The sequence below is a fragment of the Diadema setosum genome, chromosome 16 (genome assembly GCF_964275005.1).
Source record: "Diadema setosum chromosome 16, eeDiaSeto1, whole genome shotgun sequence".
NCBI lineage: Eukaryota > Metazoa > Echinodermata > Echinoidea > Diadematoida > Diadematidae > Diadema > Diadema setosum.
The window spans coordinates 3,245,377-3,269,931 of NC_092700.1; the positions used below are offsets into that span (position 1 = coordinate 3,245,377).

Below are 24,555 nucleotides of genomic sequence, written 5' to 3' on the forward strand. Positions count from 1 at the left end.
AAATGAACATAACATCATTTATATTTCTCTTTTACTATGCAGCCTATTTTAGTATTTTGCTTTACCAGAACGCAATAGAAAAATAAACAATGGAGCATTTGTAATACCCAAACATCGCTGTCAGGTTTAATGACTTTGCTGCTGTTAAAGAAAGACCATTGATTACCCGCTATACGAGCTTATGTTTTAGCGCTGATTCAATGTTTATGTTTGCTATCGATACAGATTCGAAAAAAAAAATCACTGTAGCACAACAAAATAATATGCATACCAAATGGACTTATACCATTGTTAAACATGACCGCGTTATTTAATTGGAAAAGAGACACCCATGTAGAAGACAGGCTTGTAGGAATTCGGACCCATCAATACAATGAAATACACGTAAAGGTAAGGGAACACACACACACACACACACACACACACACACACACACAAGGGTACAAGACGCTCACAAAAGGTAAGTATCTAAACAGTACAAAAATGTGACAAAGGAAAGAGGTAGGTCCGATGGAGAAAGAAGGATAAGAGGAAAAGAAGGAAAGGAGGAGATGAGAGGAGAGGAAGGGTGGAGAGAAGGACGAATGAGAGGAAACAGCAGGGCGAGCTAAACAATTCCAACAGAAAACAGACAGTTCGATTGTTTGGATGGCACTCAAGACCATCCAACCACAGTCGTAAAAGCTCGTGTACCACTGCATGAACATACCACACAAAAGGCATGTACACACACAGAAAGAAAAAAAAAAATACCGCGATAAGTGTCGATTGCCGATTTTTTAATATAAATAAAAGTTTTAGTACTAACACGAATCTGGTAATGATTGTTTCTATTCATCATTGTATGCATGGCTTGTCTTCATTTTCATTTTGAATACATTGAAATACAGTCTTAGAAATAGTTCTATGTAAATACTTAATAACGTAGAGAGTCTAAAGAACAGGACAATATTTCTATACTCTTGTCTTTTGTTATTAAAGTTATTGAAATGATTATCATCATCAAGACAATCCTACTTGCAAAATTCGAGGGAGAAAACAAAGGTAACGTTTGTAGTTAGTGAGTTTTGACAAGGGGTGCTTTGATATTACAACTTTGCAAGGAAACAAGCATTTTTTGTCTCCCTTTTGTTTTTGTCGTTTTGTTTGTTTGTTTGTTTTTTCAACAAGTACATTGAAACATTTGAACGTTATTTCTGCATAAAGTATCAATTTCCATAAACTTGTCGGTTAGAAAACCATGCTAAATAAGAAATAAAAGACAAACGAGCAAAGAGAAAACAGAATCACAACATGAAGGCAGGTTTTCTAAAATATGAATGCAACTACAGAAGACTATCTATCTCAAGAGGAATTGCTGCACTTATGTGACTCTGGGCGGGACAAGCAAACCCATGCACTCTGCAAATCAACCGGAACGGACCTTTCGCATATTAATTATTGTTCATGGTTCCATGTGTCAAGATTCCTACTGGTCTGAATAATAACAGTGTTCAATTTCATAATTTCAGGTGCCTCACTTGTTAGAAAAAAAAATGACATAATGAATATTTTCGAACAATGTCAACGAGATTATAATTGGTTAAAGATGTGGGGATCAATGAGTAAAATTTACCCAATCCTGGAAGGAAGAAGATTCGTTGTAAGTATTAATCAAGTAGTACCAGGGAGTGAATAGTCGTCAATTACAAGCAAATCATCCAAGACGCTGTGAAATCTATTTTTTTCTTCCTTCAGCTTTATAGAAATAAACACAGAACGGAACATCACTTCCAAAGGGAAATGGAAATAAATATGTGATGTCTGTGTCTATTGCTGGTGGCACCCCATGGACGATTTTAGTGGACAAACTTTCAAGGATAAAATGAGGGCAGATCGAACCAACATTACTTTGATTTTCTTTCTTGAGAATGTTAACTCTTTATGAGCCCGTTCGCACCTCCGACTCAGTCGCCTGCTTGCCTACTTTGCATATTCTGCTCAAACGCACAAACCAGGCCAAACCGATCGATAAACCGCCAAATGCCACAACAATGAAAGCGTTTTACTAGCGATTCCGTTCCTCTCATATTTAGCTTGCATTTTACGTGGTGATTGACTGGCAATTGATGTTCTCTACTGAATTTGCAAGTAAATTCTTAGTTTCTGGTACTGTTTTGTGTGCAAAAGTCATGCTTTACAGTGATGTATACTACTGGTCATTTGAGAGAAAAACAATCATAGATTTGACGTAGAATTTACATTAAAGGAAACCTTGTTATTTTCTCTTACAACATTGCTCACTACCGTGTCCATCTCAACAGAAATCTACATTAAAATCTGCCCCCACGGAAAAAAGCAGTAACTGACATTTTTATGAATGTTTACTTTTTTGCAAAAATGAATAGTTTACCCAATGCTCGCCAATGTTAATAGGTCAGTTTAGCCAAAAAAAAAAAAAAAAAAATGAAAGTGACCAAAAATGCAATTTTTCACTTTTGCAAAAAGCAGTAACTGCATCCAGTTGATTCAACTTTGCAAGTTTCCCCACGGAAGAAAGCAGTAACTAACAATTTAGTCTAATCATTCAGACTCTGTATAGTCCTTCCTGTATATTTTTTCCCTAATACCATTTATTTTTCTACTATTTTTTTAAACAATATAAACAGCAGTATCTTGCATAATTTAGGGGAGTAGATATAAAAAAAGATTGTTTCACCAGTAACTTGACTCTGCCATATGACAAGTTGTAGAAAAAGCTTCTTTCTGGAGACTAGCAAACCTGGCAGACTCGGCGCGCTCAGAGTGCAGAATACGCGAGCAGCAGCTAGCTGCATGCGCATAAATTCTGCAGCATACAGTAACTAGCTAAACATTGCATCACATCACTCGCCGGCCAACAGGTTTGTGGGGTAAACGCGCTATACGGGGGCACGCAGAGCGAGTCGCCTTGTTTAAAGGCTAGTGCTAACCATGCTGTCACACAGTTTCTGCGGTCCAGGCATGCCTGTAAATCTATCATGAATTGCAGAGGAAAAGTCATGGTAGCCATGGATTTGGCCAGAACCAGAAAATCTAGGTGAGCTAAAAATATATTGAAGGGAGATGAGCACTAGTATTAATACACTAACGTTATAGGCCCTAAAGTTAGGTCTACCAGATCTAACGTTACAGAGTAGATCTAGTCTAATCTATTGTTAACTGTTTCGTGTTAGACAAAATGTCAGTAGGCCTAATCTAACGTAATAGATCTAGGTCTAGCACTAACATTGGGCATAGATCTGTAGTATAGCTTAAGTGTAACGTCAGAGTTCGACTAGGATCTAAGACGAAGAGACTTGACTTTATTGTCTAGTCCAGGGTCATGTGTCAGGGGCCAGGCCGGGCACTCCAAAGTTCAATTAGGTTACATGTACCTTATTTTTACACAGAATGCCATTCAATCGACAAGACCTAGTCTAGGTCTAGCGTTAGGTCCTAGATCTTATGTGACCCTGCACCTCAAAACAAACAAAAAGTCGCCAGACATGAATTTTTAGTTAAGACCATATCCCGAAAGAGCAGACTTTAAGCTTTAAAATGATGTATAACTCCAATCAAATGGACTCTCCTAACCTATCTAAATATTGGAAAGAAAGCACATACTCAGGTAAAGGGTGAACTGAGAAAAGAGGCCCTGAAGTACAGTGTCTATTCAAGCGCTTTAATAATCTTTACCAAACCGTGCTGGCTGTGCGATGAATGGGACAAAAACAGGAAGTAAACGACCAGAGTAACAACAATGAAGAGATTATCAGATTAAACTGAAATTAAGCATGCCTCATTAAAACATTCTGTTCATAATTAATGCCAACTTTCAAAGCAGTAGCACTATCCTTTCAAAAGTTATTAGAGTTGAAAGTGAAGAGTGTGGACAAGGTTTTTCAGAAATGAAAAAGGGATTCTAAAGACACACTATTCAACCAAAAATGTTCGAGATAAACTGCAAAAAAAAAAAAAAAAACACTTTCCTGCCCGTTTTATGATACCAAATTTTAGCATAATGTAAAAGAAGACCCGCTCTTTCAGAAAATATAAAAAAGTCAAGTTCGGCTAGGTTGACCCATTTCACTTATTTTCAGTCCTCACGCAAAATCAGTGTGTGCGACTTTATGTTCGTTTTGAGGTGCACGGTCACTTATAGATCTAGACTAACCAGAAAGTAGAAGAACTTTATAACCTGGTGGTGGTAACAATTCTCCTCAGTATGGTCATGTGACATGTGCAGTTACTGCTTTTTTCCATGGGGAAAACAGCAGACTCCTGGCCGTCTGCAGTTACTGCTTTTTTTCCGTGGGGAAACTACCCAGAATCAAGGGTGAGCCACCGCAGTAACTGCATTTTCCTAAATAACATTTAAAAAAATAACGGAAACATAATTTTTTCCTAGGTATTGTTAGACAACTAGGTATGGTGCATAATCATTCCATAAAATTATTTTTGAATGTTTCTGTGTTTTTAAAGAATCTGCAAAAAACACAAAATCGCATTCATCTCAGCTCAGCAGCTATGCAGTTACTGCTTTCTTCCGTGGGGGGGGGGGGGTGGGGGCAGATTTGTACATAAGTTATACATAGATTTGAAAAACAAAACCCACAATGTTTTCCTCAAAGTATGACTACGTTGGTTTCTTAGAATAATGTGGTACAAAGCAAAGAGCGTACAACCCTAAGAGGGTCTATTCACGCGATTCTACACGTAAACAGGTGTAGTACGCCATGGAGCCCAATTAAACGGCGGCCATTTTAGGACGCAAACCGCTGGATTATCGCGAGCGTCTAATACGTGACCTATAGGAGTGAATTCTGCCTCCCCTTCATTTTCTCCCTTTTAAGGGGGCAACCCCACAGTGGTATTGCTTTGTTTAAGACCTCAAATTCCCATTTAGAAGCATCATGAAAAAAAAAGAAAAAAATGTCCATTATTTTCGAATCTGTATTCCCTCAAAGTTTGAGCTACTTAACGCCTTTCTCTCCATTCTCTCTCTCTCTCTCTCTCTCTCTCTCCCTCTCTTTCGCCTCTGCCCTTTTGGCCCTATAAAACATCTGGGGGGGGGGGGGAATTTTCCCCTGGATTGTATTTTTTTTTTTTCTGAGGATCATCCCCCTGTATTTTCAAACTTAATATTCTTATTTTTCTTTTCTTTTTTAGCACTCTTGATAGACCATGTCACGATGATCTGCAATGAAGATTACAAATATTATTTTGATTGAAAATTCTCAAATATTACACCAAAGGTGTGCATCCCATGGTTGAAGTTTAATTTTGAAAATATAATGGCTCCCTCCCCGGCCCCTTCAGTCCACCTCTTACACAATGAAGACGCGCATATTATGTCGATCTTGGATGAAGAGGTCGCGAATATAACGAACTTAGCCACATTTTCCCTACATTTCTTTTTTTTTTTAAATTCAAAATGGCAAATATTCCGCCAAAATGTGCACCAAATCATATCAATTGTGAGAATACAAATTAAACTCCCTCGTGTGGGAGGAAGACATTCTCTAAGCCCCCCCCCCCCCGGGCCTATGCACTGTCGACTTCCAACACACATGTCAGAGTGCACCGTGAAGACAGACAATGTATAGATCAAGAGGTGACAGATACCATGATTCAGCCCATCACTGTCCAAGAATCGTTTTGATTAAAAACATTTTAAATATCATTCCACCAAAGTGGGCACCCCAAAGATTGTTGAATTCTTCTTGAGAAATTAGGGCAAGAATAATCGACAGTGTTACAATAACAAGACACGTTGTTTTCTCAGTAATGTATAAGGTGATCGCGACAAAGATCACAATTCTGATAAATAAGATAATTCATACTAAGAAGAAGAGTGTCATGGATGATAAGAATAGATTTTTTATTAATTTTTCATAATCTTCTTTACTCCAGGACAGCACATGATTCAGCCAAAGGGCTGTTCCTCATGTCCGTGCATCATAACAATCAAAGAATAATAATAATACCATGCACCGCATTCGTTTGGTCCATGTTAATTCTAATTCCAATTCAAATTTAGATTCAGATTTTATTTTCCCTTTTCAACAAAATGTAAAAAAAAAAAAAATACATAAAACTTGACATGCATGTAGTTGAAAAGACCCGGTCATATGCAGGGATACATTATGCTCATGTCTATAATTGTGATCAGTACAAAAAAAAAGAGACATACAATTCACAAATTTTAAAAGTGCAACACAACGAAAAAGATCAAGATGTTAACACTACCCCATCCACGGTATCCCCCCCCTCCCCCAATCAACAAGAACGAAGGAAAGAAAAGAAAGAGAGATAAAAAACCCAAAAGAAGATATAGAATAGTGTTCTGCAGCTTTTCTGGAAACACTGTATAGAAAGGAAAATTGTATTAATTTGACCGCCTACAATGATTTCTATTGGTTGTTCTAGGGAAAATCATGGTATATTAGCCTACAACGTTGACCAAGAGAAAAGTTGAGAGGGGGAGAGAGAGAGGGAGAAAGAGAGATGGAGTTAGAGAGAGAGAGAGAGAGAGAGAGAGAGGGGGGGGGGGCTCTCAACTTGTGAGCACCCTCATGCATATCACACATCATGGTTTACTCCCTATCATTAGGAGTTAGCTCAAATTTTGAGGGACTACAGATTGGATATTAAGAGCATTTCTTCATCTATATTTCGTTCTTAGGCAGGAATGGTACTTACAAATGCCGTATTGAGGTCCGAAGTTCTTCTTTTACCCTGTATGCCTCCCTAAAAGAGAGAAAATGAAAGGGAGGCAGATACCTCTCCATTGAGTGTCACGTAAAAATCCGCCCGCTACCGATCGCTTTGCTTCCTACCTGCCCGTGAGCGTACTACGCAAAATCGAGAGAGTACACCCTCTTAGGGTTGTACGCTCTTTGGTACAAAGGAAGTTCCCACCATGGCACATAAAGAGTTGATAATGCTGATTATTCGAGAAAAACCTGAAAGGGTAAAGGCAATGATAAGATGATAAAGGCAGGTGCGAGACATTCAATGATTCCGTCATTTTCACTCACACAGCCATGACAGCAGCATATTGTCAACGACATTGGAATTAGCAGGTTTTTTACTCAGACTGCCCTTAGAGGGCGGATGTACATAGTCTACATCAAATTTATGCAGAAGACATGATGGAAAGGATCGCCGAAGAAAGGGGGGGGGGGGGAGGGAGAGAACAAAAGTTCAAGTTCAAGTTCAAGTTCAAGTTCAACTTGAAGAGAGAGAGGGAGATTGGGAGGGGCGGAGCAAAAGGCATAATGATAGGAACAAAAGTTAGCCTTCTTTAACGACTGGGGTTGTTTTTAGAAGAGATGTGTCTACCTGTTCCTGTTTTTTTTTTTTTAACGTTTGTGGTTAAAAATCTCTTTCCAAATAATTATGGTGACGTGGAATATGACATTTTGTGTGTGCATGACAATCAGGACAAGTGTTTCAAACAGATAAAAGGGAGAGAGACAGAAAAAGAGAAAGAAATGGAAAAAAAAGGGGGTTGCGTATACGGTACCAAAGCACGAATATAAGGGTATGTATCCGTCTGCACGAACTTTTAATAGCACGTATTCAAGCTGCCTTCCTTATTATAAACATTATATATCAACAAACAAAATGTGTGCTCTATATTTGATATGTTATTCATATTATTGCAAACGTTAACATTCTGCGTAATCGAAGCTCAGAGAAACAAATTTAAAATCGTTTCCCCTTTGATTATGGCAGGCCCACAAACGGAAGGGAGCAAACTGGTAAGAATCATGATTTGACCAGTGACCTACTGATGGTTTACAAAAACTATATAGTGGATAGGCTGTATTGCACAATATTCAATTTTCATTATTACTTGAGGATTACAGGATGATGGTCCAAAATATGTGATATTGTTAAATATTCGGCGCTATACCGTTGCTGGATGAGAAGACTATAACTTGAACAGAGAACAACAGTGATTATGATAATTTATAATTAAAACATTAAGTTTTCGGTTTATTTCACATTTTCTAGAGCTATAATGTACCCCCACCCAAACCGCTCCACTGCATATAATATCGACAGAATAAGACTTATACAGCATGATTGAAAAGTAACCCTACTTGACATACCTCATTAAAGAAAAAAGAGCCCATCATAATATTGCATGTGTTTGATTGACTAATTAGCAGCTGCTGAGACTTTCTGTTTACTTGTCAACAATACAAGATTATTCATGAAATACCCTGGTATGCTGACTTGTTACATATAGTACATAATAATGACGTTGAATGCTTTGCTGTTTGTCTATATTATATATACATATCGTCGCTTGGGCGACAAGACCTCGTGTTTAATGTTAAATGTTCAGGAGAGCCAAAAAACATGGCGGCCAAAGCACTGTGGCGAATGGGATAGCCTTTCCTTTGACATGCCGTGGTGGCTTCATTTTTGGAGTAAAACAGTTGGGATTTGGACAGTACATCACTTAACCCGTTATTTGACCATTAATCCAAAAAAAGGTTATTTTTCACCAAAATTGCAGATACAAGGTCTGGTCACCCCAGCAACGATATATATTTTTAACACACGAAGGGAATGGCATAACTGGAATAAACAGAGTGACCATTCATGCTAGTGAAGTATTTGCAAAATACGTGTAAGCTTTGTCGCAAAAAAAAAAAAAAAAAAAAATGGAAGAAGAAAATTTGACGATATTTGGATATAAGACGCGCAGGCTGTATCCTCTCAAATGCTAAAGATATGCAAATGAGCCAATCAACAGAAACAAAAATTACGGCAAACGCGGGGAGCCACAGGCTGGGGATGACCCCCACGATATGAATACCTTGAAAAACGAACGAAATGAAATAGAGTAACACGCCCACCAGAGATAAAGGTGAATTGATTTGTTCAATGACATGCCAATCATAATCATGTAAATTTCCACCCTACCTTACCACGCGCAATAATTTGTCCTCATATTGCGTTGTCATTGTGTAACTTTTTCTACTTTTGTCCTGATTTGTTTCATCTAATTGTATTTTGTATATATGTTTCATGTACATGTGTATATGTTTGTTTTTTTTTTTTTTAAGTATGTCATTTTTACCTCATGATGCACGGACATGAGGAAGAACAGCCGTCTGGCTGAATCATGTGCCGTGTTGAAATAAATAAATGAAATGAAATGAAACACGCTAGTTCGCAGGAACAATTTCTAAATCAATCTACCTAATGATCATCGCTTTATCCCTGGACACATTTCATGAACTGTATTAAAAAAATGTCAGACAAATATACGATGATTATCTTTCATCTACCGTTTCACCGCAGCCTTGTGAAGGAAGAGATACATTAGTTAGATTATACTTGAATTATTCATAAACAATTTTAGCAAAATTGGGCCATAAGCGGAAAGGAACGGCAGAATGGATAGACGGATGTACCCTTGGATTTTTTTTTTTCTTTTTAATACAACACACGGATCCTTTGTTTGTTCACTGCAGACTCTATTGAAGATCAAGATGATAAACTTCTGCTCTCCAAAACTACCAACCTTTAATGTGTATCATGAAAGAAAACAAGAACCTGCGGGTAATTGTGGTTTCCATTATAGTTCATTGGATTTTGAAGACAAAACTTCACTCAAATTCTATAAGACAAGCAGGCAAAAGATATGTTTCATTTCCAACGTCACACACACCATATGCCATAAAACAGAGGGTGTTTTGGCTATATTCAATCCTGCCTACAGAGCGGCTATCCAAGGGATATAAGAATGAAAAGAGTATGAGAATAGACAGATAACAGTGGTAGACATGTTATCGGAGGCTTTTGTGCATTAATACAGTATGATGTACAAGTACATGTTTTTATATCGCTGCATACGTTAATCCTATACGGCCCAAGGGGGGGGGGGGGGGGCATTGTGCCCCCTACCATAGTTTATAGTTTGGCACTCCTACACCCTTTACTTAACCAAATTCGGTGACTTTTGATATATAATTTAGCTCATGTCCCATATTGCTGGTTGCCATGGCAACCGTAAACTGACAACCATGTTCGTCAGATTTTGCATGATTTTCTGTTCCAATTTTAGTTAACAATATAATAATGGATGAAATGGGGGTTTTTCTAGGCTGTAATTTGCTAAAGGACCAAAATGTGAAGTAATTATGGTTCTGAGTTACCCTTAATATTATTTCCGTTATTTTTTTTTTATACGACATAGGGATCAAAGAGTATTATGTAATAGACATAATTAAAAATACAGGATTTTCCAAAGACTACCCTTTTATTGTGTGTTATCTTCACGCAAGCTTTGCTTGTAATATCATTTGTTTATCATATTATTATCAATCTGCGAACTCAAAATTTCAATATTTTGGAACTTATTATGAAATGTGATACCAATATATGCACGCATTCCAAGCAAGACATCATAGGTTTCATATATTTCTTTATATTGTAATGAATAGCGCACGTTGACCTTTAGAAATTTCAACCATAACAAATAGTGAAGGTTGACTTGCTTTTCCTGTGTGGTAAATATGAAAATGATTGATGTAAAGTAGAAATATATATAGGGCTTACTAGGGATAAAGAAATAAAAAAGAAAAAACATGATTTTAGCGTATTTCCAATGTATTTCTTTTCATTTTCGTAGATAGCGCACTCAGTCGATGACCTTGAGAAATGTCAAATATTGGGTCATGTAGAGTATGAGTTGCTCTACCAATGTGCCAAATAAGACGGTCATACATTATATAATCAAGAAATCATAGGGGCACAATGTGCCCCCCCCCCCGGGCCTAGAAGGGGTGAAAATAGCTTGGGCTTTATATGGTTAATATACAGTCGACACCCTTTATAGTGAAGTCCTCGTGACAATCAGTTTTATTTCGTTATATCTATATTTCGTTGTAACAATTCATAATATTGAGCTGGTAATGTTGTGCCCTGAATTCCTAGCTCGTTTGAACCAACATTTCGTTATAATTTTATAACGGGAGTGCACTGTATAATAAACTCCTCAAAATAAGTTCTGCAATTGAAGTTTGATATATCATATTTCTCTTATACCTGCATTATCTTCATTAAATATGACATCACAAGAAGGCCTGATTAATTATTCTTAAAAATAACATCTCACTTGCTATGATTGGGTATTCCTGGAATGCACAGTATGGCTGCGTATGAGGAAAGGTCAAATGTGAAATGTTGAAAAATAGAGCAAATGTGTTATGTGAATCACTCCCATTTGCTTTGTTGTTCCAGGGAAGGAATGTGGTTGAAAAGAATGCATTGTGAGATTAGCATTAGATTCCAGGCTTCATCCATGAATTAAAAACTGCAGTAGTATCTGCAGATTAAAATTGAACATAAAGGTTGACCAAACAGTCATCCAATGTCTATAAATGGGAGTTTTTGAAAGTGCTGTCATTTCAGCATTGCTTATTCCAGTGGCCTTTTTTAATCAAAACTGTACATTATCAATAGCAGAATTGTTGCGACTTTTTACTTTTGATCTGTCTCTATACTCAGCTGTTTTGCACATTCCAAGAACACCCAATCATAGCAAATGAGGTGTCATTCTTAAGGTAATCAATAAGGCCTTCTTATGATGTCATATTTAGTGAAGATAATGCGAGTATAAGATAAATATATTATGTCAAACTTTAATTTCAGAACTTATTTTGAGGAGTTTACATTTACTTGTTGGCATACAAAATAATACGTGTGTACGTATGGACGTGTTTCATGAATTGAACAATGTCGGTATTGATAGATTGTTGCACAGCAAGCAAGCTTCTTGCTAGTGCATTACCATGACTGAATTGCCGCTGCAGGTAAATACAGCCCGGCAGCGTTATTTGTGGCTTTCGAATACTTCGGTAGGCAGCGAATTTAACTGGACCACTTTTAATGACCCCACTCTGCTAAGTGTAATGAATGAAGGAGTAAAGACATAATAAATAAATAGATAAATGAATAAAGAAAATGGTGAAAAATATGTGGTGTTGGTGGGGGAGGCTACAATGCTAATGTTAAAAAAAAAATAAATAAATAAGTAAGAGGGAACGAGCGAAAACGAGGCCGAGTGGCACCAGCAATTATTGCTCGAAAACATTGACCTTCTCACCGATTCTGCTACCGGAAAGGTAGAGTCCAATCAGAGAGCTCAATTCTGGAAATGATTACGCATCTAATGAATATGCATAAGGATACATGTCAGCAGCTTGCTTATCCGTATCGAGCCTGTGCTGCCTCCCTGCAGTTGCTGCCTGCATTAGGCCCGGCCATGCGGTGCCATTTAAGGGGTCGTATAGTTTTGATCAAGAAATAATGTCAGGTTTACAACACTTTTTTTTTAATGGGATTATGAGAAACCTCTTATGAAATGATTATAAAAGGCATGTAATTCAAAGAAGGATCTCTTTGTTTAACTTTTTTTGGGGGGATATCTCAGTCATTTCAAAACGATTTTAATCAAATAAACTTTTCATTCTCCTCAGAATTTTATGACCTTTAACACTTCATAGAGTGGTTTCTGAATATCTCGTAAAACGTTACAGGTTGAATCCTCACCTCAACCAGTACTGGAAAGTCGCTTTAACTCCGCGATAAGAGGCGAAAGCTTTTGAATTCGTAACGGTCATCAAAGCCCGGTGCGAAGCGAAGGAGAAAAAAAAAATATCGAAAGTTCGCCTCCTCGTATCTCCCTAATATTTTTCCTCAAAATTCACTTAAAGGAAACCATAGCCCAAGGAGAAATGTTAATTGAATGAAAGCAGCAATATTAGTGGAATACATCAGTGATAGTTTGAGGAAAATCGGACAATTGATGCACAAGTTATGACTTGTTAAAGTTTTTTTTCGTTTGAACCGCTGGATGAGGAGACTACTTATAAGGACAATAACGTTGTTATGTGTGGAAAACATCATAACGAAAATATAAAGGGAATTCCACCGAAAAATCACTTTTACTAGCATAATAAAACTACATTTGACTGACAGCTTTCAAAAAGTAGGGGAGATATGATATTGCTGCCCTTAACATACACATAGTGTTAGTAATATCACCGCCACCAAATGTGCCCACCTTACAAAAATGCTCCGCCGCTCCATGTCAAGTAATATCAATATACTAAGAGTTTTTTTTTTTTCGCAGATGATTGCTTTGCTATTTATCAAACTCATGTTAATGAAAATTCGTCGTCAGACCAACAGCCTAAACCCTGGAACTTCTGAGCTTACTGAGCTCATTTATAGTTCCGCCGCGTTTCACGCGTCATCCGCACTGTCAGAAAAACGAGAAGTTTGATGTCTCATTTTCCTTGACGAAACTAATCATCGAGTTTTAACAGTAAAACTTTCGATTGAAAGAGCAACAATTGTGGTAAGTTAACACCTCTGACTGTGTCAGCAGAGGCAACATGAAATAATGATAATGATTATCCTCCCACATGGTTATCATCAATGCAATGATTAGTAGAACCGAGTATTTGTTTAATTATTATTTTTAGGCGAGGTCACTTACAATCAATATTAAATTGTTTGCAAGCACAATGCATCCTATTAGCAGTACCAAGATACTAGTAATTATTATCTACATTTTCAACGCAATGTCTTTGTTTCTCATCCAGGTGTTTTCTTAACTTAAACTTTCAATGACATTTATTTTATGATTGCTGTCATTACCGCTGTTATTGTTTTCTGATCAGTATTGCACTTTAACCCGGTGAGATGTAGATCTCAACTTGAATATCACGTAGGAAGAGAAGCTAAGAGTCTTACCAACTCTTGATACTCTCAGTTTATGAGTGATTGTGTTCAATTTTTCTATGTGTTCTATTTTCATACGAATATTAATTTTGTTTATATAGGAGTATATATAATATATGACCGTGCACCACAAAACGAACAAAAACTCTCACACACTGATTTTGTGTGAGGACTGAAAATAGGTGAAATGGGTCAACCGAGCCGATGTTGACTTTTTCATATTTTCTGAAAGAGCAATTCTACATTATGCTAAAATTTGGGATCATAAAACGGACAGGAAAGTGTGCTTTTAAGCCGTTTTTTCTGGAACATTATTTGGCAGAGTATAGTGTGATTAATTGTGTATTTACAGTCCCGTTTTCATTTCTTAAAAACCTTGTACACACTCTTCACTTTCAAGTCCTATAACTTTTGAAAGGATGGCGCTACTGCTTTGAAAGTTGGCATTGATTAAGGACAGAATGTTTTAATAAGGCATGATCAATTTCAATTTAATCTGATAATCACTTCATTGTTGTTACTCCGGTGGTTTTTTGTCCCTTTCATTGCACAGCCAACACGGCTTGGTAAAGATTAAGCGCTTGAATAGACGTTGTACTTCAGAGCCTCTTTTCTCAGTTCACACTTTTCCTGAGTGTGTGCCTCCTTTCCAATATTTAGATACATGTAGGTTAGGAGAGTGCATTTGATTTGAGTTATACATCATTTTAAAGCTAAAAGTCTGATCTTTCAGAATATGCTCTTAACTAAAAGTTCATGTCTGGCGACTTTTTGTTTGTTTTGTGGTGCAGGGTCACATACATAATTTCATATGCATATGTATTCTATCAACATGTTTTGAATCCAATCTGTTATCTTTTTTTAACTTAAAGTGGACCATTCTTCCATTCGGTCTCTTGTTTTTATACGAGATATCAGGTAACTGTATATCTTGCTTTAGTTTTCTCATTTTGATTGAAAAAAAAAACGAATATGGAACTGTGTTTTGATTATATTTAAATTGATAGCAATTAGATAATTATGTTCGATTTAACCTTTTTCTTTAGAACAAATATAACGGTTTGCTTTATAAGCAAATGACAATGTATTTCAACGAAAAAAAAAAGTACAGGAAACATGCAGTGCCTAACGTCTAGTAAGTACTCTGATGACAAACAAACTATATGAACACAAATAAAGTCGTAAGAAGTGCATAACGAAATAATACTGATTACGTCCATCGAATGCGATCAATGTTGTTTGTGTTTGACGTGAATAATGACTCTAATGATGTTTCAATTGCAGTTGTATTCTGACGTGTGTGTGTGCGTAGGGGGGGGGGGGGCGTAGGGGGGGGGGCGGAGGGAGAATCTGCTTGTATTCCTGACTTTCTTTTATATTCAATGAGAAAAAAAAAATCAAGTATTAATACAAAATAATCTCCAACGCATACCCGGTAGTCCTGGTAGTGTAGAGGGCGCTGTTGTTGATACTGCCGATCACCGTTAGCATTGATACGAAGATTACCGAAGTTGAGGTGTCATCATCAGCAAAGTGCTTAGGTGTTGTTAAGTAACGTTGCCTTCGTTGTCTTCTCTGCGCATCACGCAGTCTGTAGTAATGCCAGCTAGGGTGCGTGCATATGTGCTTCTTATTATGACTTCACAAAAAAGTTTGCTAAAGCTGCCATCCCCTCCAGCCGAATCAAGAGCCGAACTGTGATCGGGCCAATGACTACAGTGAATCGGACTTCTTTGGACTCGGGGAAGTGGGCCACAGCGTAAGCGCTAAAGAGGTCTCTTTAGGAAACTTGCGCCGTGCGCCCGCGTACGCTTTTGACTAAAACGCCAGGACCATGCACCTTTTATATCATTATAGGGAGGTGTCACCTGAACCTTAAAATATTTTTTTCTTCACTTCACATAAATATGTATTAAAATTGCATGTATCCTAAATTTGGATTAAGAATGTCCCCTTTATTTATATCATGGTATTGCATGTTGAAAAGGTGTTAAAAGTAAAACTGAGTGACACCTATCAAAACTGCCTAGGGCTTTAACGGTTGCAGCTCTTTACATTTATGCAAACATTTTTTTTTCTCTTTTTCCTTTATAGAGTTTATAGCAAAAAGGGTTTTGATACGATTTTGAGAATATTTTGCAGTTTACCGGAACTCGCCAAGAAGAATACGCCTCTTGTTATATGCGACTTGTAAAATTAGCAAATTTACGTGAAAATCAAATATACTCGTTTTTAGGGGATGAATGTAGGCCTAAGCCGGTTTGAAATGTTTTGTACAATACTAACACACACACACACACACAAACATTTTAACTCCATCGTTACATTTGCAGCCCACGGATTATGCAGGAACAAGTACAAGGGCAATTACATTTCCCCCATACGTACACGATGCGACATCACGACTTTTAATGGCACTCAAGTCCAACTCATCCCAAAGTCCATGCCTTGTGCTTTCGCCCCGAAGAGTTGCTACGCGACGCGCTTTCAGCCTGGAAAGTGGGATTGTCGCATTCCCGGTAAGGTGTCGAGCCTTGGATAAACATTGTGTCACCAAGCGAGTTACTACTAAAGAATACATTAATATCGTTATTTCTCCAATGTCCTATTGAGCGTTACCGTTGCCATGAGCTTCAAGGCAGGTAATTCAGTGATATGACCAAATGCACTACTGAATGGCATACATGGGTCTTCGTCATGTTTCCCAAAGTTGGTTAAGATTTTCTTTTGCACTCTTCCATCTCCTTTCAGGACGGTGAACATGAATCTGAATCATTAACCTTATCCACGCCGTCTTTGAATATTGTGATCTTGTATCACAAAACGTCTCAAGAAATAGGTTTTACGAAGGGCGGATTCTGGTATAGCAGCTTTCAGAATAAAATGATGCACAACTTTCTAGAAATAGAGTTTCCTAACCTGCCTAGAATAGAAAGAAGTTTTTTCTTCTAGTTTTTAACAGGGTCTATTCAAGGGTTTAATCTCACCAAGTTTGCTATATGCAGTGAGTGCAGAAAATACAAACAAACAAGCATACAAACAATTATGTATTACTTATTTCGTTTCATTAAACAGTAGGCTTGAGAGCGCCATGCAGGAATGGGAAATGTGAGGAAACAAAGACTGGTTTCAAGTGCCACTATGCTGAAGAGTTCACCGGGGATATCCGTGAATTCCGTGAGAATAAACTGAACTCTTTCCTTCCCCTGATGAGACTTGCATTGGATAGAGGCCTTTCTTCTCATTATTATTCATCAATTGTAGCATTTCTCGTCTGACTTATCACTGAAATTATATGCTTTTAGATTGGAAACATAATTATTTGAAATAAACAATCATGGCTTTTGGGGGTATACTGTGTGGCAATGTAAATGAGGAACAGACTTCAACACTGACTATAAGACAAAAACATATCATATCGATACGAGGAACAGCAGTTCAAAAAGGGGTATCATACAATTTTGATAGGCATTATTCTACAATTCACTCTTTATAGAAAGTACCCACAAGCACAAACACAATCAAAATGTTTTTGTCTTAAGAAGAAAATATTAACCAAATATCGTAGTATTCACCGTCTAAGGGTTTAATTAATTCAAGCAGTTACGACAGGCGGCAAATAATGAGTCACTTCTGTCTTCTTAATCAGTTTTCAACGTAGATACTTTGCCAGACACCGTGGAATCATCTACCAGATCTAAGGTACCTCGGGTCACTGATGAGAGGATCACATCTTCTCCTGCACAGACTTCTGAAACACAGGCAGAGGCTCACCGCGGGAGTGGGCAGCCACTATGAGAGTGGTGTCTGAAACCACTCCTTACGAGATCGGGCCAAGAACTCAATCCAGGTCGACGGCAAAGTGGAGAACCACTGTTGAGACACTAAACCAGGAGACAGGTAAACCTACATATTGGAAACACTCATGCAGGAGCTGTAAGCCAGTTACTAGCAGCTCAGATCACTAGCTGGTTTTAACGAATTTGGTTTATTTGTTGTTGTTGTTTTTTATGTTGGTTGGTTGGTTAATTGGTAGATTGGTTACCTCTGTCAAAGAAACATGTTATGTTCTCATCGGCGTTGAACAGCTCAGAAAGATTTCAAGCGAGCTCAGATCCACAATTTCTAAGTACATTCGCTGAGATTCAATCTTGGTTATTTGTCTTAAAGGGTCCAAAGACTGACACTTTCTGAGAACGTGTTTTCTCCAGAATTTTAAGGCCGAGAGGATTTCTTTAGTTTTGGTGTATGAAGCTAGGACGACTGTTTGCACAGTCAACAAACAACATATAGCAACACATAGCAGTTGATATGGTCGTTTGCCTTAGTGAGAGTTTAATCATCACTTTTGCTTAGAAGGAAGACAGAGGATTTGTTACTCTCTGTAACAGAGTTTCTACTACTGCATCTTGTCTGCTTTTCGAATGTCTGCTCCAACCGGTATATCATAATGGGAACCGCAAAGACCACGAAGAGGTCACACGATACGTTGGCATTCGGATGTTGACTTCCTATACAAGCTCTACGAATTCTTTGAATGATCCTTCTACTATTCTTTTGGGCATTCCGTTTTGTTTGGACTGTCACATAATATAGCGTTCCAAAGATTTTTTGCCTTGCGGTCATCTGTTTTACTGCAGACCCCATTGATATCAACTGCCAAACCCATACCCATATCGGGTACAGGTGCGGGGACCACGTGATAGTTGGAGAGTGGAGGAAGAACGGAGAGAACGGGTTGAAGTGGAGGAGCGGAAGGAAATTAAGTCTTTAAGATAAGATGGGGCAAGATTATTGCATATCTTTTAAACAATAAGGAGGATTTTAAATGTGATACGTTGATGTATGGTGAGCCAGTGGAGGGATTGGAGAACTGGAGTAATGAGGTCAGAACTTTTTGTAAGGGTGACAAGCCTAGCAGCTGTATTTTGAATTCTTTGAAGTGGTGCAGTACTCGAAGCAGGGAGACCAACAAGAAGGGAATTGCAGTAGTCAAGATGAGAAGAAACAAATGCGTGAATGAGACGTTCAGTGGAAGACTGATCCAATAACTTACGGATTTTACCAATTTTACAAATACCCCACGCAGCAGAACGACATGAATTCTTAATATGTTGTTGAGAGTTCAGATACTTATCTACAATAACTCCGAGATCTTTGACGGACTGAGAGATGAGGATAGTACTTCAAGGGAAAATTCTACGAGAGAACTACCCCGCCTGAACTGAGACTGAACATATAAAAATTCAGATTTAACACAATTCAATTTCAAATAATTATCGTGAGACCATTGCTTTATAAATATCATCAACACATCTACTAAGTTTGCAGAGTACTTCCACTTTGGTATTTGATTGTATGATTATGTAAATGTGAGTGTCTTCGGCATACATACCATGTAAAATATCTTCATGAGAGTTGATTACCGAAGACAGAGGGGCTGTGTAAAGACGAAATAGTAAAAGACCAACCACAGACCCCTGGGGGACACCATGTCTGAGAGGGAACGACTAAGAAAATGCACCGTTCACAGTAACCATCTGGTGGCGGTCGTGTAAGTAAGATGTAATCCACCTCAAGACTGTTCCTGTAAGACCAGAATTAGTCTCTAATCTGTTATTAGGAGAATTACATGATTAATAGTGTCAAACGCAGCAGAATAATCCAAAAGCAGGAGGGCAACTTCGTGGCCTTTGTCTACTGCTAAGAGGAGGTCATTGAGTACCTTCATTAAGGCGGTTTCGGTGGAGTGGAAGTGCCTGTAGGCAGACTGACTACTAGGAAACAACTTGTGTTCATCAAGATGGTCTCTGAGTTGGCGAGCAACCAATTTCTCAAGAACTATATCAAGAAAAGACAGATTAGCAAGGGGCGAAAATTGTTCAAATCATTACGGTCTAAGCTAGGTTTCTTCAAAAAGGCCAATATATGCGACCTTTTGAAGTGCTTAGGAACTACGCCTGATGACAACGAAAGGTTTAAAATGTGAGTTATTGCAGGAAGAAATTCATCTAAACACTCTTTTAGAAGTCATGTGGAAAGAGGATCTAGAGAACATGACTTGGACGGAAGAGAATTGATGAGACGTTTCACTTGCGACTCAGAGATTAAAGCAATTAATTAATTAAAACATTAGTTTAAAATTAAAACATTAATTAATTAAAACATTTGTTTCCCTTAAGAGATTTGTCTACATCTTTCCATTTACTGTTCTCTCTCTCTCTCTCTCTCATTCTTTGTCTGTCTCTATCTTTCATTCTTTATCGTTTGTTTGTTTGATTTTTAAACCAACTTTAATATGGCAGACATTATTACAATTTCTGTTTTGGAAAACGGTGCATTCAGGTTTGATACTATATACTCAATAATCAAAATAGAGAATTGGGCAAGATCAGTGTTTCGTTTATTTGTGTTGAGGAAATACAATTTCATAAAATACGGATTGATGGAATCTCACGATGTTGAGACGGAATGTACATGAAATAATAGCTATATTCAGCTTTCATGGACAAGTCTTTTCCTCTGCTTGGGTTCATAATGGAAAGCTGACTGTGGAAGATATTTTCTTACTGATTTCGATGCTACTGTTGATATTACTTTTGTTTGGCTTTGTTTTTGTTTGCATCGGTGAGAAACGCATAAACTTATCTTCCTGACGGCCATGCACTTTCATAGGTCTATTTTTAAAGAGAGGCAGTCACTTCCACGGTTAACTTGCTTCTTTTGATGTTCTTCGAAATAATAACTTATTTCTGTCTACCTGGTTCTGATAAAAAAAAAAAAAAAAAAATCGTTTCACTTGCCGTCTTTTCTAATAGACCTGCGTGACGACAGCCAAAACAAGAAGAGGGGTCTTGCCGTAAAGGAGTCTAAGGGCTCTCTTTATTTCACTGGTCTCACCAAAAGCAGTGGATCTGGCGGTAAATCCGGTAGTAAATCTGGCAAAGCTCGCACTGTTTGTCTGTGATTCTGCCTCTACTGGGGGCGCTGTGGCAAAGTCGATGAGATTCCTGACTCCCAATCGGAGGACCCTCCCTCGATTCCCGCCCAGCGCTTACGTACTTGAACAAGATGTTTTTACCCACCATGTCCCTCTCGACCCAGGCGTATAAATGGATACCTGGCAACGCTAGGGTAATAACAATGGCAGGGTACTCTGGTAGAACAGTAGCAACACTGAAGAGGGTACCCTGGGTAAAGAAGACATTAATATTAGTAAAGGTATTGCGATTTTTATTGTTATCATTGTTGTTGTAATTATCATCATTAAAATCATCATCATCATTATAATCTTCTAGTCCAACGGAAGGGGGCGGGGGATTGTTTTCTTTTTTGGTTGAAAGTGTTGACAAGCATGTCGTATGCAAGCCTCAACAATCACAATTATGATCATATGGCATGTATGGTGTATATAAATGGGTGTATTTCATCATAATCATTACACTTGTCATGCAGGCTGATTGCAATCCTTAACAGATAATCATCGTGTGTCTCTTATATATGAATACGTATGATTATTGTAATCACAACAATTGTAATGCAGGTTGTATGCAAGTCTTAACAAGAGTGTGTATGAATGCGTACGCGTAGGTATATGTATTATAATCACAGACTACAGTTGTTATGCAGGTTGTATTCACGCCTTAGCAATGCAATCATTGTGTATATGAATGCCTTCTTTTAGCATAGTCACTACACTTAAATGAAAAAAAAAAAACAAAACAAAACAGACTTTGAAGGCAAGGCAATTTACCCTAGTGGATGTTTGTTTTAAATGTACTCAGTGATGTATATAAAATGAAAATCATATTGTATTCAATCAATCGCTTAAATGTCTGCAAGAACTCAGCTTTCAAGAAATCTATATTCGCAGAATTGAAATGACGCGCGTTACGATATGTAGTATTAATATAATATAATATACAATATACAATATACCGTATCCTTTTCCCTGAGCGATTATCACCCGCCTTGACAATTAAGTACATTGAAATTACCATCATTTTTACAACAGTGGTCTCTGCCAGAATATGGTAATAGTTTTTCTTACATTATTAAATACTGTTATAAAACTACACATTTTGAAAAAAAAAAAAAGATATCCGTTAACTTATAAGGCAATTCGCTTGTAATGCAAAGGCATTGACTTACCTCGAAGGAAAGGTGTGTGTGTGTGTGTGTGTGTGTGTGTGTGTGTGTGTTATTCAAAGGGACAGGAATTGTAGTTTCCCGGTCTGGGGTGACGAAGGTTGATTGATTGATAATGTATACTCTCTGTTATTCTCTTATTTTTTCTTGTTTAAGTCATGATTGTTTTTAATCATGATTAATCACAGAGTAAAATCTTTTTTCTTAATTATGTCCTCGACATTTTCTGTCGCTCCGCTTTTGTTGTCATCGGTCGTTTTTTTGTATGTTGTTGTTATTTGGAAAAAATATTATCCGACAACTTTCCTGTGTATTTATTAGAATCAAATAATTGTTCAGTGTGCACCTTAATAAAGTTGATTCTGAGTGGAATTAAATTTAACTACTCATATGAACAGGGATGATGACATGGCAGCCTCACCGTAAGCCTCATCATACATTGTAACTTGCATGTTTCTGTGATAATTTGTAACTAACAAAAGACATGGCGAGGGAACGTGCAAGTTGTGTTGAGTCGAGTAGAAGGTGCATTCCAATGTCTATTGTTACACATATCAGTACTTTAGCAATGATTGACATGAGGTCACAACGGGAATATTGGTTTGGAAGGACTTTTTTGTGGGCGTATCCAATACAAGTAACCTGAAGAAAAATAGAAGAAAAACTTGTTAGTAATATACGTAATGCTTCTAGATATTCGTTTCACCGCAGAAGAGATGTTGAGGTTACTATAAAACAGCACAAATCAATATGCACTTGTATTTCAGGGAACCTTTAAGACTGGACATGGAGATGTGTAGAGCTGTGCCAGGGAAAACAAGGGATCTGTAAGCATGGACAGAAACGTTAGGAAAGTTCCCAGCATAACGTCGGGTTCCTTGGATGCGATTTATGACTTGGTATACCACGAAGCTGGCCTCCGGACACAACACAAGAAGCCATTTATATTCTCAACATGATACATCAGAAGACCATGAAAAAAAAATATGAACAATTTGTTCATTCACTGTATCATTTTTTGATGCACAATTTTGTTGATCCTGTAAGCTAAAAATGTTAAAGAGTAAGGCAGAAAAAAGAAGAAATATATATATATATATATATATATATATATATATATATGTTTTAACAGGGAATTTAATCATCTAGTATTGACAAGAAAATAAGAAATAACGAGAGGCTGATGGCAATGAGACTTTATTGTTTGTTTGTTGTTTTTTTTTTTCTGCTGTTGTCCAAAATTCTCCATTACCCTACTGAAAGAAAGTCCATTTTTGTATGCCTTTGTTGTTATTTGGAAAAAAAGACATCATCCGACTATTTTCCTGTGTATTTATTCGAGTTCAATGATTGTCCAGTGTGCACCTTATAAAGTTGATTCTGAGTGGAATTAAATTCAACGACTCATAACAGCATAATCTGTTGTCTGCAATCAAATTCCGTCCTATGACTCAGCAGGATATTTGAAATATACGCCAATGAATTTATTAAGTCAGTTGCAATATAAGAATGGTGGTGGTCAACGGGTTACAATGTAAAGCTAATTTCTCACCATGTATACCAATCTACATTTGAACGCATTGAAATCGTATAAATTACGACAAAGAAAGAGGGACAAAGAGAGAAAGAGAAAGGACGAGAGAGAAAGAGACGAATATCAATAGCGCGACATAAACTGGATGATTACGTACATGACTATGATGTGACCTGACACACAAGCAGACCCACGCATACACACAAATGTATGACCTTGCATCACCAAACAAACAAACAAAAAAGTCGCCAGACATAGAATTTCTATAAAGGACTGATTCTGAAAGAGCAGGCTCTAGGCTTTAAAATGATGCATAATTCAATTCAAATGGACTCGCTTAACCTACCTTCATATTGGTAAGAAAGCACACACTCTAGAAAAGTGTGGACAGAGAAAGGAGTCTCTGAAGTAAAGGGTTTACATTTAAGCATTTACTCTTTACCAAGCCGTGCTAGCTGGGCGATGAATGGAACAAAAATAGAATGTTTCCCACCGGAGCAACAACAATTAAGGGATTATCTGATTAACCTAAAATTTAGCACGTTTCATCAACCCATAATTTAAGTGATCAATGCCGATTTTCAAAGCTGTGGCATGTTTTTGTGTGTTTTTTCCCCCCCAAAGTTATTGCAATTAAAAATGAAGAGTATGGGCAGGGTTTTTAAGAAATGAAAAGAGGACTTTATGAGAAACACTTAATAACACGATTCTACTCGCAATGCGATGAATGGGAAAGAAAGGGATGCCAACCACCGATCAACAATAGTCGGATTACCAGATTAACCTGAAATTGAATGTGTTCTATCAATACATTCTGTCCATGCTTACTGCCAACTTTCAAAACAGTAGCATTATACTTTAAAAAAAAGTTATCATAGTTGAAAGTGAAGAACGTGGATAGGATTTTTCAAGAAATGAAAATGAGCCGTTAAGACTTACCGGATCACACTACTCTTCAAGAGGTGACGTTGTAGAAAAAACAGCTGAAGACACGCTTCCCCTTTCACATTATGAACCCAAACTAAAAAAAAAAAAAAAAAAAAAGTAATAATAATAATAATAATAATAATATATATATATATATATATATATATATA

The 24,555-nt window shown here is 37.4% G+C and overlaps 1 long non-coding RNA gene across 1 annotated transcript; it reads left to right on the forward strand.

Moving 5' to 3' along the window:
• Positions 1-3,017: 3,017 nt before the first annotated feature.
• LOC140239413 (uncharacterized) lies at positions 3,018-22,988 on the forward strand. Its single transcript, XR_011901980.1, has 3 exons — positions 3,018-3,058; positions 17,426-17,676; positions 22,692-22,988. It is a non-coding gene; the product is annotated as an uncharacterized lncRNA (long non-coding RNA).
• Positions 22,989-24,555: the final 1,567 nt, after the last annotated feature.